The sequence below is a fragment of the Labeo rohita genome, chromosome 13 (assembly GCF_022985175.1).
Source record: "Labeo rohita strain BAU-BD-2019 chromosome 13, IGBB_LRoh.1.0, whole genome shotgun sequence".
Lineage (NCBI taxonomy): Eukaryota > Metazoa > Chordata > Actinopteri > Cypriniformes > Cyprinidae > Labeo > Labeo rohita.
The window spans coordinates 18,548,201-18,565,602 of NC_066881.1; the positions used below are offsets into that span (position 1 = coordinate 18,548,201).

General features: G+C 35.8%; 1 long non-coding RNA gene across 1 annotated transcript in view; it reads right to left on the reverse strand.

The window, feature by feature from the left end:
- The window catches only part of LOC127175152 (uncharacterized), a 104,952-nt gene that overhangs the window by 11,590 nt on the left and 75,960 nt on the right, over window positions 1–17,402 (reverse strand). Inside the window, exon 6 of the long non-coding RNA XR_007828953.1 lies at window positions 10,128–10,232. This is a non-coding gene — a long non-coding RNA (uncharacterized LOC127175152). The remainder of the gene's footprint in view (window positions 1–10,127; window positions 10,233–17,402) is intronic.

Consider the following 17,402-nt stretch of genomic DNA (forward strand, 5'->3'; position numbering starts at 1 on the left):
TCGTTTCATTTTTATTTACCGACGAAAATGTCAACTGATTTTCGTTATTGTTTTTTATCATTCAAAACAAGTTTTTCTTTTGTTATCACCTCATTTTCTTCTGTGAAAAATGACGTTGATGAAAATTATGACAAAAATTAACAACGAAAATTAATGCTGACTACACCTAAACCTACCCAATAGTATAAACAAATGTAAATGTGATGTAAAAACGCTATTTTTCCTTCGCTTATCTTTCAGCTCTTTCACCATAAGTCATGATTTTGGCGGGATTCCAATTCCAAGTCCAATTCCATGCCGGCTGAGCTATCAAGCAAACTTCTTATGTCTGGAAAGCAAAACATATGGAGCTGTAATTATAACGGTCTACGAAACCGATTACAAGTACTCACTATTTTACCACCTCTAGTGTTCATTTCTGTTGGAAACTGCAGTGATATGTACTTATTGATATGTATTTTGTGTCTTGCAAAAAAGTTCCCAGAGGTACGTTTTTGTCATACTATTGATTCTTTTGTAACTATTTTCTCTGGTGATACTAAAGTTATCTAGCAATGTCGTGTCTAAAACATATGTTACTCATTATTAAATATTTATTGCTTAAATATATATCACATGATGATATATATGCACTGATGCTGACCATTGGCTGAAGAAAGTAACCATCCGCACAACAGCAAAATGAAACTAATCTCTCTGATAAGAAACAGCAAAGGCACTGCTCTCAGCAGGCTGTTGCGCAATACGCCTCCACATCCAGATGAGCATAATATGATTTGTATTTGTGTCTGTTTTAATCGCTCGAGCTAAATGAGAATTTAATTGCTTTCCCACCATTTTTGCGTCCAGGCACACAGAGGCTCTGGCCACCACACACACGTCCCCTAACGCTGTGCAATGCCTAAAATGAGTTTGTACTGTTTATATGTTAGAAACCCAGTAAACAAATAAAACAAATAACAGGAGGGGAGTAGTGATTTAGTGTGTTTGCCTCTCAACACTCCCCCCAACCCAAAAATCTCCCGTTTTGCAACACTAGCCAATGTTTACCAAAGTTTAGATAATCTCATTTGCATATTAGATGTGATTAGCACAGTTCATTGTCAGGATTACGCTTATTGGGTTACACAGTCGCATAGCATGAGCGGATGGATAGATCCGTGTTTGCGGCGCAGAGGCCAGCAGCGTTCCCAGCTATGCTAATGAGCGTACCTATGTAAATGAGGTAAACGGTGAATATGAGTAAAACAATCTCCTCTTTCACTCTACTGGGACACACAAACCCCCTCACAGTCGCACACACTTTCTTGAGTGCTAAAACACACATACCCGTTTATGACCAGTCCATGTGTCTTCCCCTCAGATCATTTCTTGGTCATAAAGATGCAAATGAAAGACATGGGGAGACAGAGAGGGGGGTGACAGAAGACAAAAAAAAGCACTTTTCCAAAAAAGTAGTGTATTTTTTTCTAAAGCCAGTTTTAGAGTCCAAGTAAAACACATTTAATTTATGGGCTAAGATTTCAAGGCTAATGTTTTACACATATGCTCCTCACTATTGATGTTGTCTGCACTTGAGCTGTTGTCTTTGCAACTGACCCATGGTTTACTAGCAGATATAAGCCAGTACTGGCCCTTTAAGGAAAAGTCTTACTAAAAAGAAAATGAGTGAGATGGAAAGGAAAGTTTATCACGTTAAAACCAAACACCAGTAGCATCTCTATCTTTGATTCTGTGTGACATTTACACTTTCAAACAGCGATATTAATAATAATGCCCCAATATATCAGGCAATTATCAGTAGCCAATTGGCTGATAAAAGCAATATCTGCACTATTGGACATCAGCCAGAATTATTAATCAGCTAATGATTAAAGCCGTTTATTATCTATCGAAAAGGGAAACTTCAGAAAGGTTGACTGTAACTGCATTTACAGTTAACTCTTACAGAAGTAGTATCAAAATTATATTTTTAATCTTTGAGAGATAGGGTGAGAAAGTGTGCATGTTTTGGAGTGTTTGTGAAGGGGCCACAGCTGTGGTCGTTTCTCTGGCGACCCTGCGGCCCTGTGTCCCCTGTGCGGGCTTCCCTTTTACATCTGCTACAGCTGGAGAACAGCATATCACACACTTTGCACCTGAAGGCATTCATACGCACACATATACACACTCACAGATGCATGAACACACTCACACATGGTTGACCCTAGGTCTCAGAGCCCTTAGTGAGCCCATGTGTCAACTCTGGGCACTCTTACCTTCTGTAAAATATATATATCTCTCTGTGTGTGTGAGAGAGAAAATTAGCATTTTGTACAGTATAGCTGAGTGTTTCTTTAAACTGTGAGCACTTTTGGTCCTGTGGTCTTTAACATTTCTATCATAACATCATTAACATGTCATTCAAACCGCTAAATTACCTATTTTTTAATATTTTTGGAACAAAATTTTTGTCTAGTCTTGACAAATGTCATTTTTAACATTTTATGTAGCCTAAATACACACAATTAAATAATATTTTTTCACTTCTTCCATAACTTTAAACAGTAAAAAGTGGTGTAAATCACAAAACACAAAAACTGAAATGGTGTTTATTCCACTTTTTGTTGAAACCAATAGATTATGATAGATTTTCATATTTTAAGATATAATATATACAATAATTATTATTTATTTTATAGGTAACACATTTATTACAGTATTCATTAATCTTTGTTAATATTAGTTCATGAAAATACAGTCTTTCAGTTCATCAATGTTAACAAGCGCAACTTTTGATTTTAATAATGCATTAGTAAAAAATAAGTTGAAAATTAAGTTGAAATTAACATGAACTAATAAATGCTCTAGAAGTATTGTTCATTTTTAGTTCATGTTAACTAATGTAGTTAACGAATGAACCTTACTGTAAAATGTTACCATATTATAAATATTATTATTAATATTTACCATTATATAATTAATAGTATTAGTACTTTAAAATTAAAACATTGAAATATTTTTAGAAATTAAAACAACAAAATCTATACATTATTAGGGTCAGTAAGATTTTTTATATATCTAAATATTTTTATGTTTATGTAATTTGAATGTTTATGAACTTTCTAATACTCTTCTAAGAGATATATATATACTGTAGATCGGGGTAAAAACATATTTCGTCTTCTGGGAAACATGTATGTATCCTCTGCAGCTTCTGAAGGGCAGTACTAAATGAAAAAAAAATGATATTAAGGCAAAATAAAAAAAGTACACATCTTCATTGCGTTCAAAAGTTTTCACCCCTGGTTCTTAATGCATTGTTTTTCCTTCTAAAGCATCAGTGAGTGTTTGAACCTTCTGTAACAGTTGCATATGAATCCCTCAGTTGTCCTCAGTGTGAAAAGATAGATCTCAAAATTATATAGTCATTCTTTGAAAGGGTTAAAATGTCAAAAACCCAACATTTGATCTGAAAGATTTTTCTGAAGTACAGTGGACAGTTAAACCATTCAGGACAAACAAGAGACTCGTGCACAACTATCACTAAATAAAAAAACACAGCTGTGGAATGGGCCCATTTTTATAAATGTAACTATTATTTTCGCTTGTAGACTAAATGTAAATGTCTTTTATGTGAAATATCTTATTCAGATCAGTACTAAATAATAATAGTACTCTTATATTGGTAAAATAAAATGAAAATAATAATAATCAAAATATCTTAAAAAATATTTTATGAATAACAGTGTACATCTTTAGATCTTTTGTAAGTTTAATGTATTTATATAACAAAAAGAAAAACACAATTTTAATAAAAATCAGCTCCTGGGATATAAAAGTGCCCATAGTTGAAGAAACTCCCAGTCACCATCTCAGTGCTGAGTAATTGACCACTCGCTGACAGTGTCAGACAGCATATTTTCTGTTTTTCCAAACCTAACACAATACAAACACACATTTGGTTGGTGTTCAATACAAACGTTATAATCGAAAGGTGTGCAATAAACAATAAAACTCAATAAAATCTGTGAGAATACCCTACCAGTGGTGCGTTTGACTTTTTTAAAACACATTATCTCACACAGAGAAGGAAAGTTCCCAGCCCTGTTCCTCCAAGCAGCATTGGTGCTAGACTGGCACATTAACTCCTCTTGACCCTCTATTCTCACCTGTAATAAAGCAGAGGACGAGCCCCCACTCTTCATACACACACATACTCATTTCTACTCCACACCCAGCAGAGAACAGAGCAATGGGCTTGAGAATATCCATGCTCATTAGCCCAGCTTCTGTCTCCACATAGTCTACTGTGTGTGTATGTGTGAAGTCTCAGGTGGCACACAAGGCAGATGAAAGTGTGGAAAAGCGAGAGTAAGATATGTGACATTGAACCAGTGGTGTGGGCGCCAGCTGCTCAGGTTTAGTGTGTGTATGTGTGAAGGTGGATGGAGAGGGGCCATCAGTTCACAGCCTGTGAACCTCTCATTAGACTCTTTCTCACCGAGACTTGAGCTGAGTGAGGAGGGTGGGGGAAACTGTCAGTACACATGATCACAGGCCTCGCCTCTACACACACACACACACACAAAATAACAAACGTCACACTCATTACACGCGACTGTTAGGGCCAGACACACACAAGCGTGTGCAGAGCTGGCACTCATGGAATGGGACTCTTGAATGCTTTATTTCACTCTCCTCCCCTCCCTGCCCTCCCTCTGTGAGAGTGTGTGCTAAAGCTAAATCTGATAATAAGGAGTGACGGGAACGAGAACCTAAGAGATGATTTTAGAGTGTTAAATTTATGTGGTAATAATCTGCGTGACCTCACGTCACAGGAACTTCATATTAACCGTTCTCCTAATTCTCACCCAAACCAGACCAGACCACTGGGAGTCAGAAGCATCTTGTCCACCCTGATTTTTCATTTGTTTTTTAAATGTAACTTATAAATAATAATAATAATAATAATAATAATAAATATAGCCGCAAACAGTGATTACTGGGGTTCAATCGCTTTAGGTATTTAAGCACATAAGGAAAAAGACATTACATATTATTTAGCAAGCCTGTAACCAACTAAATCGATTATTAAAAAAAAGCATTTTTGTCAAATCCACGTGATTTACCATAGAAATATTTATGACTTTGCATGTTTGTTTAGAATTACCTGTCGCATGTGCTCAGTGGGTTTTTGTGAAGTTTTGAGTTTTCGTTTAGGCTTTATAGGCTTTTGGGTATATTTGGACAGGCCCCTTTTCTAAAGGACCCCATTATAGCTTCCCAAAGGATAAATTTCAACATGTTTTTGATAATTACTGACCTAGAAAATTGCACTGCTGTGTTTTTTTTTTTTTCAGACTGAGTGAAAAACTTAGGACTATTTAGCAAAACTAAGTTTTTCACATCTTCTCAATTATTTAAAAACGATTTGATATTTGATTGACAGCAGTGGTTCTAGAGGCAAAGTTGTTTGGAACAGAGAGGTCTATCATATGATATGAATATCGTGTGCATGTGCAGAAAACCATGCAATGTACAATCATTTACGCTCTCAAAAAATGCGATACTGCCCAACAGCGGCTGATTTCTTTCAAATTTCTCACAGACCTTTGAGGTCAGGCCTACCGAGTTTTATTCCGATCGGCCTCCGTTTACCTTGTCTAATAGGTGCTCAATGGTGGACATGTTTTTTTTGAGATTTGCAAATGTCCCCATGGACCAGGGCTGGCGAACTCCGGTCCTGGAGAGCCACAGCCCTGCAGAGTTCAGCTCCAACCCTAATTAAAACTCACCTGCCTGTTGCTTTCAAGTAACCCTTCAGACATTGATTAGCTTGTTCAGGTGCGTTTGATTAGGGTTGAAGCAAAACTATGCAGGGCTGCGGCTCTCCAGGACCGACGTTCGCCACCCCTACTTTGGACCAAGACCGCACACAGCGATTTTCATGTTGATAGGACAAATGGTTGCCCAGTTATAAGCTGTTTTTCCCTCTTATCTCCGTGATTTTTCTGTGACCTCAGCTTGAGCTCTTACATAAGTGTGCCGAGTTCAACTTTCAAGTAGAAGTTCAACTTTTTTTTTTTTTTTAATTATTGATACTCTCCAGAGAATCTTTCTGCACTGGTTTGGTTTTGATTGGGCGAAAATCCTAGGACTAAATAGCAAAAGTAAGTTTCGCAAAAAATGCGAAATACCCAAACATTTTGCCAGGCTCATGATAAAATCTGAGGTGTGCATTTTGTCCAGCATGACCCAAGGATTCTATCGACATAAGACAGTTGAGCCTTGGAGTTATGAGGAATTTTGTACACTGTAAAAAAACAAACAAACAAACAAACAAACAAAAAAACAACTTAAAAAAAAGTTGTTTCAACTTAAAAAAGTAAGTGTTCATGCTGCCTTAAAATTTACTCAAATATCCATGTTTTCATGTAGTACAACTTAACATTTCATGTTGACTAAACTTAAAATTTTAAGGCAGCACAAACACTTTTTTAAGCTGATCTATCTATCTATCTATCTATCTATCTATCTATCTATCTATCTATCTATCTATCTATCTATCTATCTATCTATCTATAGTTGATTATAATGTGGGTTTATTTCTATGAGATAAAACATGAAGAAATATCCAGATTTTTTTTATAATGTTTACATTAATTTCAATTTACTGCATGTTTTCACTATCATAAATGTAAATTAAACTTGACAAGCTCTCTATCACTTGAAGGCCTCAAAATCAAAAATTTGTTTCGGGAATACATCAAAACATGACCTTTATTAGTCCAGTCATGCAAAGTTTTCATGGCAAGAGGTTACACATTCATTAGAATGTTTAGTCCGACAGTGTGTTAACTTGAAATATTGATGGATTTTATTGGTTTACATCACATTTCTTCAGAGATTTATTAGGCATGTTCAGTCTCTCTTAAATTATGCAGCACAGAGAGCATGTCAGTACTCAAAGCTGTAAATGTAAAACGATAACTAGATACAACTAAAAATTTGAACTGAGGCTGTCTACAAAATCTATAACAGCCCTGTTTGCACAGAAAGGAGGCTTAAAAGGAAGACAATGACCTAAACGCTCACTGCGCAGTGCTATTTCAGCACATTTAGCGCCTGGTTAAACTGGATAGCAGGTGTTTAGTGACTAAGACGCAGGCTTTGTGTTGAAATACAGTACAACACACACAAAAGTGACACAACGGTTTAGTGAATTCACCTCTGTGTGTTCTATATGTTCGTACAGTAAAACTGGATATACAGTATGTGTATGCAGTATCCAGTAAGGGCTGTATGTGTGTGTTTGTGTGTGTTTTGGAATAGAGATGTCTGTGCTCTCGCTCTCTCTCTCTCTCTCTTTCTCTCTCTCTCTCTCTCGGTTATTGATCGTCCAGCACTTTGAGAACAAAGAGTTAATCCTTAAAAGGCCAAACAGCACAGATTCCTTCTCAGTCATGAAAGTTTAAAATGTCTTCTTTTTTTGTTTGGCCCTATGAGACGTGTTCTCAGTGTAGCTGGCTGTGTGACCCGGGGCACAATGGAGATCCAATACCCAACCCTATTCATCCTACATTCAACCAGTCAATACCTATTATTAGATACTGTTGGCCTATCCGCCCAGTTATGGCACAGAAAACTAGGTTTTCAGATTGGCCGGTGGAGGAGGGGAGAGTTGAAACTCCACCCTATCTCATTCTCACTCTCTCTCTTTTCGAGGCCTGGATCAGCTTTAATTGCTCCGAATAATGCATAACGAACACAATCATGATCCCAGCTCACACATTCCTGCTCAACTGGAATGATTTACAGATTAAGTCTGGAGTATTATTATTATTATTATTATTATTATTCATTTTATTTGCATTCGTTTTTTCTTCAGTCTTTAGTCACTTACACTGTATATTGTTTTCTATTAATAATTTATGTAATAATAATAGTACTTTAATATAATATTTTCTTTTTTTGCACTGTGCATTTATCCAAAACGACTTACAACTGAGGACAATAGAAGCAATCAAAACCAACAAAAGAGCAATAATGTGTAAGTGCTGTGACAAGTCTTAGTAGCATTTTTTAAAATAATAAATAAAAAGAAAATAAATAGAATAGAAAAAGAATAGAGAACGCTAGTGTTAAAAGGTCAGAATTTTATAAATAAAAAAATTGTAGATAATAGAGAACACTGGTGCTAGAGGTAATTTTTTATTATAAATAAAAAGAAAATGAGTAGATAGAATACAAATAGAATAGAGAGAGCAAGTATTAGAGGGTCACAGTTTTTTATAAATAAAAAAATAACAAGTAGACATAATATTACTTATTATTACATAAAATAGAAGTAGAATAGCTAGTGTTAGTGGGTAATTTTTATAATAAAAAAAACAAGTAGACAGAATAGAAATAGAATAGAGAATGCTAGTGTTAGAGGGTCAAGTTTTTAAAAAAATAAAAATAAAACAAGTAGATAAAATAGAAATAGAATAGAGAACACTAGTGTTAGTGGGAAATTTTTTATAATAATTAAAAAGAAAACAAGTAGATAGAATAGAAATAGAATAGAAAGTGCAAGTGTTAGAGGGTCAAGCTTTTTTATAAATAAAAAATAAATAATAGATAGAATAGAGAACGCTAGTGTTAGTGGGTAATTTTTTATGATAAATAAAAACTAGATAGAATAGAAATAGAATAGAGAACATTAGTGTAAGAGGGTCAGGTTTTTTATTTATTTATTTTTTTTATAAATTTAAAGAAAACAGTACATAAAATAGAAATAGAATAAAGAGTGCAAGTGTTAGAGGGTCAAGCTTTTTATTATAAATAAAAAGAAAAGTCAATCAAATAGAAATAGAATAGAGAGTGCAAGTGTTAGAAGGTCAAGTTTTCTATAAATAAAAAGAAAACAAGTAGATAAAACAGAAACAGAAAATTTTATTTATTTACTTATTATATTAATTTTATTTATTTATTTATTTATTTAACTAAGTAACCAACACATTGAAGGTATAATTCACACCAAAATAAAAAAAAATTCTATCATCATTTGCGCAATTACTTAAGTTACGTTTTTGGTTAATCCTTAAAACACAATTAGATTAGATTTTTTCAATTAGATTTTTTTTTCCCAGTGAATTTTTGCCATTTATTTTTAGAATTTATTATGATAGAGTAGTGTAGAGCAGGCAGGAAGTGAGGTGGGAGAACGGGGGGATTCTGTCCCTTTATTTAAAAAAAAAAAAAAAAAATTCTGTACTTGTATCTAGCTAAAAACTAGATATTATGAATATAAACTGATATAATAAAGAAAAGTTATCACACTTTTTGTCTGTTTTACCTTTTTCCTGCTCAAATTATTCTGCTTAAACTCATTCATGGGTATTGGTGACACCACAAAGTAACTTGGCTAAAAAAAAAATGAAAAATAAACAAAATTATAATCACATAAAAAATACAATACCAGAAATTAGCTCTGTGAATGATGAGGTCTACCTATGATTATTTTAATGTTTAAAGCTCAGATATTTGTTCTGGGGAATTTTAATTTGGATTGCATCATACAGTTTCACTTTTTATATATGGTGTGTTTTATTTTTTTATTGGAGATTTACGTGAGCCTATGCTGTTGTCTCATTGTTGTGATTCATAGGGTAATTGTCGTGAAGTGGGCTGGCCTGCATTCTCCCAGGTTCTCCTCATCTGGGCAGCTAACACACTTCGGACCGGTGTGATGAGTAATGCGGCGCTAGCTGCCTCTCTGACAGTACTGGGCCACTGCTTAAGCAGAGCCCAGGAAGAAGGAGCTTGTTTGCTAATAGGTAATAAATTGTCGGTTTAATTATAACAGCAAGGTAATTACAATCGAGGAAACACCCAGACCCAGAGGGAAGAAAAAGGAGGGAGAAATTCCTATTAGAGAAACAATGGCTACACTGCATCGTGCCATTGAGTTTCCACAGAAATGAATGGAAATGGAGCTGAGAGATGTGAATGTGGTCAGCTTCTGACCCGCTTTAGACCTTTGTTTGTCCTTCAGTTTGTAAAGGCCACATTTTCATGATAGACCTCCCTGATAAACGTGCCTACCACAAAAGCAGTGAAAATTATATGAGGACAGAGTGAAATGGAGCACCATTCCTTACATCTGTTGTCTCTGGTTCTGGTTGTGTTTCAATTCGTCAGTGCACTGTCCAGGGAGTTGGCCATTTTTAGGGCTGCCCCATGGTCCAAATCATTCCATTGAATCACTGTCAAGTAAACATATAACACTGTTCAAATGTTTTGGAGTCAGTATGATTAATACATTTTTACTTTTATTCTAGAAATGAATACTTTTATCCAGTTATGATGCATTTAATTAAAAGTACAGCAAAGACATATATATTGTTAAAAAATATAAAAAATATCAAGCAGCACAACTTATTTCAACACTGAAAACAATAGAAAATCTTAAGAAATCTTTTTTAAGGATTAGTTCACTTCAAGAACAAAAATGTATAATTTACTCACCCCGTTGTCATTCAAGATGTTCATGCCTTTCTTCTTTCAGTCGATAAGAAATTATGTTTCTTGAGGAAAACATTTCAGGAATTATCTTCATATAGTGGACTTCAATGGTGCCCCCAAGTTTGAACTTCCAAAATGCAGTTTAAATGCAGCTTCAAAGGGCTTTAAACGATCCCAGCCGAGGAAGAAGGGTCTTATCTAGTGAAATGATCTGTCATTTTTTAAACAAATTTACAATGTATATGCTTTTTAACCACAAACGCCCGTCTATTTTTTGCGAAGCGCACAATACAGTTAGGGTATGTCAAAAAACTCCCATCTTGTTTTCTTCCCCAACTCCAAAATCGTCCTACATCGCTGCTGAAGTACCAACCCAGTGTTTACAAAGTGAACATGCAAAGAAGATCAAACACCATTTACAAAAAAAAAGGTAAAGCAGCGATGTAGGATATTTTTAAAGTTGGAGAAGAAAACAAGATGGGAGTTTTTTGATATACCTAAATGTAGTACATGGAGTTTGCATGTGCATCACAGAAATTAGACAAGATGAGCGTTTGAGGTTAAAAGGTATATAAATTGTCAATTTGTTTAGAAAATGACCGATCGTTTTGCTAGATAAGACCCTTCTTCCTCAGCTGGGATCGTTTAGAGCCATTTAAAACTGCATTTAAACTGCATTTTGGAAGTTCAAACTTGGGGGCACCATTGAAGTCCACTATATTAAGATAATTCCCAAAATGTTTCCCTCAAGAAATATAATGTCTTATCGACTGAAGAAAGAAAGACATGGACATCTTGTTTGACAAATCAGCATATTAGAATAATTTCTGAAAGATCACATGACGCTAAAGACCGAAGTACTGGCCTGTGTAAAATTCGGCATTGCCATCACAGGAATAAATTGCATTTTAAAATAAATTCTAATAGAAGACATTTGTTTTAAATTGCAATAATAGTTCAGAATTTACTATTTTTGCTGTATTTTAGATTAATTAAACACTATAGTTTACCAACCTCAAACTTTCGAACAATAGTATGTAAAGACACATCCCTTTTAAATATGATTCCAATTATGCATGAAAAAGAAACAGTCCTGTATATTTTTGACTTGTTAAAGTGTATTTTCAAATACATTTTCTGAATTCCATTAGGTGTGTATATTATTCATTTTGTTTAATAAAAAAATGCAGGACAGGCACATATTTCTTAGCAGCACAGTCCAGTGTAGCTATTATTTATTAAACACATTTTACTGAAAAACTCCTTTAGTATAATCACCTGAAACAAAGCCTAGGATGCGTGAAGTAGCTCATAATCATTTGTTTCTTTGAGCGAGAGTGACTCAGGACGCTGCGAGCGTGTACACGAACTCAAATCTCGCCTGTCGCATGCTTATGCGACCCCAATCATCGTTTTTGTTCAGTGTGGAGTGATAAAAGATCAGAAGAGGACTCTTCAACATGAGTTACTCCCCCGCCCTCTGCAGTTAATTGTACGAGCTAATGATGTGCGGCCCAACGGGGGGTCATCAATCACATGTCTCAACCTTTTCATCTCAGCCTTTAGCTGCGGCCTCGGCAGTAGCCTCTCACAGCATATGCTTTTAAAATGTGTCCGACCGCGTGAGAGCCTCGGCTCCTTTCCGTCACGTCACGAAGGAGGGATGGAGCTCGCAGGCTCCTCTCTTTGTCAGCACCACTTGGCTTCAAACTCTTGCCGTGGGTCTAAAGACATCGGTTCTCCAGGCATCCGACACCTCGGCTCAAGCTCGGTTGAGTCCCTCGGTGTGACAAGGGACAGACTCAATGCAGCTGTGTGTTCAAACCACACATTTGGACCATTAGATGTCAAAATTGGATGCACTGCCAACGTCTTTACCACTATTTTTAAAAAGGCTGTGGAGTCTTAAGTCCATCTGAGAAGTCATGAGACAATAGCACACTCCTCTTTCTCAGTAAATCATCATCGTCTGGCCTCCCTGCGGTCTGTGACAGGCCTCTAGACTTCACAGAGAGCTCGGCCACATCTAAAACTGCCCTCAATGCTCGTGTGTGACCAGCTCTGGGGTACATCTCTTAATCCCATCAATTCAGTCCTGCCATGACTCCACCGTCGCCTCCAAACCTTGTCTGCAGTCATTACCCTATCGAGCCTCCATCTCAACACAGACATTCATGCGCACACACAGGCTAACCACAATCTCGGAGTACAAGAGGACAGCCTGTTTTCGGCCTTTCGAGAAAGAAAAGCATACAAAATCTCCTGTGAAACATACACAGAGAGAGGAACAGCTGCGAAAGAAGCAGGGTTTTGAGAAAAATCTTGCAGGCGGAGTATTCATATTCTTTATGTGAATTTTTCAGGGTTATAAATATTTCAGGCAAAACTGTTTTATTAAATGTATTTACCCCATATCAACCTTGAGGAACCCATCAAGATTCAGCCTCATTAAATTTGTGTTCCCACAAGGGGAGGTAAAAATCCTGACATTTTCATAGAATCGATGGAGAAGACATCAAACCATGAAACATCCTCTCAGCTTGAGCTACAGTAAAACCAAATGTAGCAATAAAAGACATGGAAAAAATCCCAAAAAACAAACAAAATGTACAAATAAATGCTACAGCAGATCAGAGCTGCAACACAAGGACAACAAACACAATAAGACACATTTTAGTTAAGTTTATCAGGGTATAATTTCAGGACTACCAGTCAAAAGTTTTTGAACAGTACGATTTTTAATGTTTTCTTTTTAAAGAAGTCTCTTCTGCTCATTTAGCCTGCATTTATTTGATCCAAAGTGAAATATTTTTACGACTTAAAATAACTATTTTCTATTTGAATATATTTTAAATTGTAATTTATTCCTGTGATTTCAAAGATGAATTTTTAGCATCATTACTCCAGTCACATAATCCTTCAGAAATCATTCTAATATTCTGACTTGCTGCTAAAATAAATAAATAAAATAAAATAAAAAATAAATAAATAAAATAAAATAAAATAAAATAAAAAAATAAATATTATTATTATTATTATGTTGAAAACACCTGGGTAGATTTTTTTCAGGTTTCTTTGATGAATAAACAGTTCAAAAGAACAGCATTTATCTGAAATATAATTTTTTTGTAACATTATATATGTCTTTATAATTATTTTGTTCCATTTAAAGCATTTCTATATAAATATTATCTACAAAAGATTTTAGATAAATGCAGAACTTTGGATCTTTCTATTCATCAAAGAATCCTGAAAAAATGTACTCAACTATTTTAAATATTGATCTTTGAAATAGCTGGAGTAATGATGCTGAAAATTTACTTTTGATCACAGGAATAAATTACATTTTACAATATATTCAAATAGAAAACAGTTATTTTAAATATTAAAATAATTTCAAAATTGTACTGTTTTTGCTGTACTTTCGGATCAAATAAATGCAGGCTTGGTGAGCAGAAGAGAATTCTTAAAAAAAAAAACATTAAACATCTTACTGTTCAAAAACTTTTGACTGCAATTTATCTAGATTTATCTTGCAAAATTCAAAATAGCATAATTCTATGTTATTTTACACCGCAAGTTACACCAGTTCAGTAGGTGGTAAGTGACGTTTTATGAGTGAGTCATTAAATCGTTCATTCATTAAATCGAATCATTCAAAGAACTGATTCATTCGGGAATAAAACAAGTGACTCTTGCTGAACTTGGAACCACATAGTAGTGTACAATTACTACTTTTACCACATTTTTCTATGGCATAAATAGTAAGAATAGTAAGTGGTTGTCTTTTAAACTGTGTCACTGAATCATTGGTTCAAACCATTTGTTCAAAACATTAATTCGATCAGGAATGAAACACTGCTGTGTTATGTTGCTTGGAGAAGAGAAGCAAAAATAGGTTTAGTATCGATATTAAAATTTAAGTTACAAAAATTTAAGTTACTTGATATTATCATTAATATCATATACCAATAAACATAGTTAATAAATTGGGTTAATTTAATTTAAGATATATTGAGTGGAAACAATCTTATATTTATATTTTTCCAAATAAATTTAGAGATATTAAAATACAGATGTACCTTTACTATTATTTATTAAATATGTATTTTAATTTTTTTGTTTTTACTGGATAGGTAGAAGACAAAAATTCAGATTTTGGTGGGGTTTGTCCTAAAACCACTTCCACCATGGACCCAAGTTCCTTGAGGCGACATATGCGGGGTTGTTAATAATCCGTGTTATTTGTTTAGTCACTCTCAGTCTGTGACACAGGATACGGGACCACTTTTGATAAAAAGAGACAGCAACTGCAGGTGCCCTACCCTGACAGTGACTGAATGGGGGCAGGATGTACACTGACAAGCCTTGTCAAACAGGTGATCTCACACGTCCACACACAACAGCGGTGTCCGCACGCACACTGACACAGCCGTTGTGACACGGATGGTGCCACTGACAGTCACGTCACCTGTGAGCAGGTGCTGTTGAAACGCACACACCCTGCAATGCTGCTCTGGACGGGCAAGGTGAGAGAGGCTGTCAGTGCGGCTGCGGACGCTGATTAAGCAGTAGTGATGGAGTCAGTCCACATACCGGCCACATGGGAGTGCAGTAACACATGGGTGCGACTCCATCCACTGCCAAGCAACACAAACGAGGTCTTCTACATTTGTTGCGAGTGTCTTTTATACACTTAGACAAAGGTCATGACGCTTTCTACCCAGAGGAGCTGAGCTAGCCAGATAGCACCCTTCCCGTTGTCCTATTTTAGAGATCTCCATAGGCGCAGCACTTACTGTGGAACCTTGGCCTTCTTATTCAAGGCAGATTTATAGCATGCCATGTGGAGATCAATAAGAGAACAATGTGGAGAGATGGAAGCACAAAAGCCGTCTCGGAGAATTTTTGGACAGTAAGGGCTTCCTGCTAGGAAAAGGGACAATGGAGGAATGCCTTGACAAACCAATGCATTCATCTAAAGGAGTTTGACAAGCAGTTCTGTAATCATAAAAAGAGAGGGAAAAGCAAAACAAAAAACAAAAAAGCCTTGATTTTTATTTTAGACAACTTTTAGATAGCCAGTCATAATGAAATAATGGAAATGTACAGTATTTGGTCTTAAGTGACCAAATAAAAAGAGACAGCCAAAGCAGGAGAGAATAAAAACGAGACAGTCCAATGCTCTTATGTCACCTGGGGAAACGCATTAGCCCATTAGATGTTGACCCGATTTAGAAGCGCAGCTGTGAAGGTATCCTAGAGTCAGACACCTTCAGCGTCCCTCTCTCTTTTCTTTATCTCTTACACTTTCTATGCCCGCTGTTGATATCGCAAGACTCTTGTGTGAGGTTCCTATTCTCTCTCTCTCTCTCGCTCTGAGGTTATGGCTCTCTGTCAGAAAGATGTTTGTCTTCTGTGCTTAGTGTCAGGATAAGAGAAGAAGGTGCCGTGCCCCAGTTGGGCTTCATTAGGACTGGGCCGTCGCTGCACGTCTTCAGGCACCCACGCTGTGCCACTCAACATTAGGCTTATTAATTCACACACAGCTGCCCTCTCTCTTATTCTCGGCTGTTTGGGAGTCAGTCTAGCCTGTGGCCACCGAGGGACAAATCCATTTTAGCAGACACTGCAAGTCAAAACCCATCCACACTTGGCCAAACGTTTTCTGGAGCAGAAAGTGGACAGAACTCTCCTGCTCCCATTTTTTTTTCCATTTCTATGTCTGATCCTTCTTTCCTGGCTGGCAACTCGCTGTATGTTTTATCCCAACACGAGTACAAGGCCACTCTATTCTCTTTATCATTCAGAAAATTGGCACCAAGCGTCCAGCATTAATCGGCGTGCGCTAAATCTTTCTTTGCTCACTAAAAAGGATTTTGGCTCTTTATGTAATTTATGCAACATGATTTAGCATTTCATCACAACTTAATCTTACTGAATTTAATTTACTATAATGTCAGACATTAACTTCTGTCTGGTAATCCAGCAATACACTTCTCGGGCTGCATTACAATGGCAACAATAGTACACACAATCATAGACATTTAGTAATTAAAGACAACCACATCCACAAGGCATACTGGGTAACCGTAAGCACTACATAAGTCTATCTACAGTTCAGGTCAAAAGTTGAGAATCTGCAAAATGTTCATTATTTTAAGAGGGATCATAAAAAATGCATGTTATTTTTTATTTAGTACCGACATGAATAAGATATTTCACATAAGAGATGTTTACATACAGTCCACAAGAGAAAATAATAGCTGAATTTATAAAAATTACCCCATTCAAAAGTTTACATACGCTTGATTCTTAATACTGCGTTGTTACCTGAATTAGTCCCTTGTTTGTCCCGAACAGTTAAACTGCCTGCTGTTCTTCAAAAAAATCCTTCAGGTTCCACAAATTCTTTGGTTTTTAAGCATTTTTGTGTATTTGAACCCTTTCCAACAATGACTGTATGGTTTTGAGATCCATCTTTTCGCACTGGGAACAACTAAGGGACTCACATGCAACTATTGCAGAAGGCTGAAATGCTCAGTGATGCTTCAGAAAGAAACACACACAGAAATGCATTAAGAGCGGGGTGTGAAAACTTTTTGAATTTGAAGAACAGGGTAAATTTAACTTATTTTGTCTTCTGGGAAACATGTAAGTATCTTCTGTAGCTTCTGAAGGGCAGTACTAAATGAAAAAAAAAGATATTTAGGCAAAAATAAGAATAATGTACACATCTTCATTATATTCAAAAGTTTTCACCCCCCAGCTCTTAATGCATTGTTTCCTTCTGAAGCATCAGTGAGCATTTGAACCTTCTGTAATAGTTACATTTGAGTCTCTTAGTTGTTAAATACACCGAAACGTATCTATCTATCTATATGTGTGCATGATCACAGTTTACACAAGCA